Genomic DNA, 2,500 nt, shown 5'->3' with positions numbered 1-2,500 from the left:
AGCGGTGCGGGGCCGGTCGGAGCGCACCCTTTTCTCGGTGGCTGGCGGGCGAGAGAGTGCTGCGTCGCCGGCATCGGCGTCGAAAAAAGCCGAGCCGAAAAAAGTTAAAGTACAAACGTGCAAGCATACTAACCTAACCCTAGGTAAGGCATGTCAGAGCGAAAGACAGTAATTTCGAATGAGCCAAGAAAGAGCGGTGCGGGGCCGGTCGGAGCGCACCCTTTTCTCGGTGGCTGGCGGGCGAGAGAGTGCTGCGTCGCCGGCATCGGCGTCGAAAGAAGCCGAGCCGAAAAAAGTTAAAGTACAAACGTGCAAGCATACTAACCTAACCCTAGGTAAGGCATGTCAGAGCGAAAGACAGTAAACTCGAATGAGCCATGAAAGAGCGGTGCGGGGCCGGTCGGAGCGCACCCTTTTCTCGGTGGCTGGCGGGCGAGAGAGTGCTGCGTCGCCGGCATCGGCGTCGAAAGAAGCCGAGCCAAAAAAAGTTAAAGTACAAACGTGCAAGCATACTAACCTAACCCTAGGTAAGGCATGTCAGAGCGAAAGACAGTAATTTCGAATGAGCCATGAAAGAGCGGTGCGGGGCCGGTCGGAGCGCACCCTTTTCTCGGTGGCTGGCGGGCGAGAGAGTGCTGCGTCGCCGGCATCGGCGTCGAAAGAAGCCGAGCCGAAAAAAGTTAAAGTACAAACGTGCAAGCATACTAACCTAACCCTAGGTAAGGCATGTCAGAGCGAAAGACAGTAATTTCGAATGAGCCAAGAAAGAGCGGTGCGGGGCCGGTCGGAGCGCACCCTTTTCTCGGTGGCTGGCGGGCGAGAAAGTGCTGCGTCGCCGGCATCGGCGTCGAAAGAAGCCGAGCCAAAAAAAGTTAAAGTACAAACGTGCAAGCATACTAACCTAACCCTAGGTAAGGCATGTCAGAGCGAAAGACAGTAATTTCGAATGAGCCATGAAAGAGCGGTGCGGGGCCGGTCGGAGCGCACCCTTTTCTCGGTGGCTGGCGGGCGAGAGAGTGCTGCGTCGCCGGCATCGGCGTCGAAAGAAGCCGAGCCAAAAAAAGTTAAAGTACAAACGTGCAAGCATACTAACCTAACCCTAGGTAAGGCATGTCAGAGCGAAAGACAGTAATTTCGAATGAGCCAAGAAAGAGCGGTGCGGGGCCGGTCGGAGCGCACCCTTTTCTCGGTGGCTGGCGGGCGAGAGAGTGCTGCGTCGCCGGCATCGGCGTCGAAAGAAGCCGAGCCGAAAAAAGTTAAAGTACAAACGCGATGCTAATGAGCGAGCCGTTGTCTCGACTAATATGTAGGGGGCGTTCGATCGAGCGTCTGGCTTGAGCGCTTGTCGGCCTAGCAGAACGGTCGCATTGTTATGCCCGGGTTTTAGGCACCGCTGCAGGCGGCCGGCAGAGCTCTTGTTTGTGCGAAACTGAATGGATCGAGCCCGAGAGAGGGCGAGCAAAGAAAAAACGCAAATCGCTCCGCCTGGCACTGCCGGCGAGAGCGTGGACGTCGCGGCCAGCGACTGTCGAAGCTGAGTACGGCCGCAGGCGATCGCCTCGGTCTTAAACGAATGCGACGAGCACGCGCCGGGCGGCCCAGCAAGGGCCGAGCGCAGCTGTCGCAGCTATCTGGTTGATCCTGCCAGTAGTGATATGCTTGTCTCAAAGATTAAGCCATGCAGGTGCAAGTACGAGTTCTCGTAAAGCGAAACTGCGAATGGCTCATTAAATCAGTCTTGGTTTATTTGGTCTCGTAAGCGAAGTGGATAACTGTGGTAATTCTAGAGCTAATACATGCATTAAGCGCCGACTTCGGGAGGCGCGCTTTTATCAGATCAAAACCGACCGGGTTCGTCCTGTGACGTTTGATGACTCTGGATAACCACGCGGATCGTACGGTCTCTGCACCGACGACGTATCATTCAAGTGTCTGCCCTATCAACTGTCGAAGGTACGCTACGTGCCTACCTTTGTGATAACGGGTAACGGGGAATCAGGGTTCGATTCCGGAGAGGGAGCCTGAGAAACGGCTACCACATCCAAGGAAGGCAGCAGGCGCGCAAATTACCCATTCCCGACACGGGGAGGTAGTGACGAAAAATAACAATACAGGACTCTAACGAGGCCCTGTAATTGGAATGAGTACATCCTAAAACTCTTAACGAGTATCCATTGGAGGGCAAGTCTGGTGCCAGCAGCCGCGGTAATTCCAGCTCCAACAGTGTATGCTAAAGTTGTTGCGGTTGAAAAGCTCGTAGTTGGATTTTGGGCGAGCGCCGCCGGTCCGTCGCAAGGCGTGTCACTGGTTGCGTTCGCCTCACCTTCGGTTCTCCGTCGGTGCTCTTGACTGAGTGTCGGCGGTGGCCGATAAGTTTACTTTGAAAAAATTAGAGTGTTCAAAGCAGGCTGTTCGCCTGCATAGTGTTGCATGGAATAATGGAATAGGACCTCGGTTCTATTTTGTTGGTTTTCGGAGCACGAGGTAATGATTAAGAGGG

General features: G+C 54.8%; 1 non-coding gene across 1 annotated transcript in view; it reads left to right on the top strand.

Annotated features, from left to right (window-relative positions):
- The first annotated feature begins 1,628 nt into the window (after nucleotides 1–1,628).
- LOC144418535 (small subunit ribosomal RNA) overlaps nucleotides 1,629–2,500 on the top strand; it is a 1,810-nt gene continuing 938 nt past the window's right edge. Inside the window, exon 1 of the ribosomal RNA XR_013473525.1 lies at nucleotides 1,629–2,500. This exon is cut by the window's right edge and continues 938 nt beyond it. This is a non-coding gene — a ribosomal RNA (small subunit ribosomal RNA).

This window comes from Styela clava, unplaced genomic scaffold (assembly GCF_964204865.1).
Source record: "Styela clava unplaced genomic scaffold, kaStyClav1.hap1.2 HAP1_SCAFFOLD_18, whole genome shotgun sequence".
Lineage (NCBI taxonomy): Eukaryota > Metazoa > Chordata > Ascidiacea > Stolidobranchia > Styelidae > Styela > Styela clava.
This window is presented reverse-complemented; position numbering and strand designations above follow the sequence as displayed.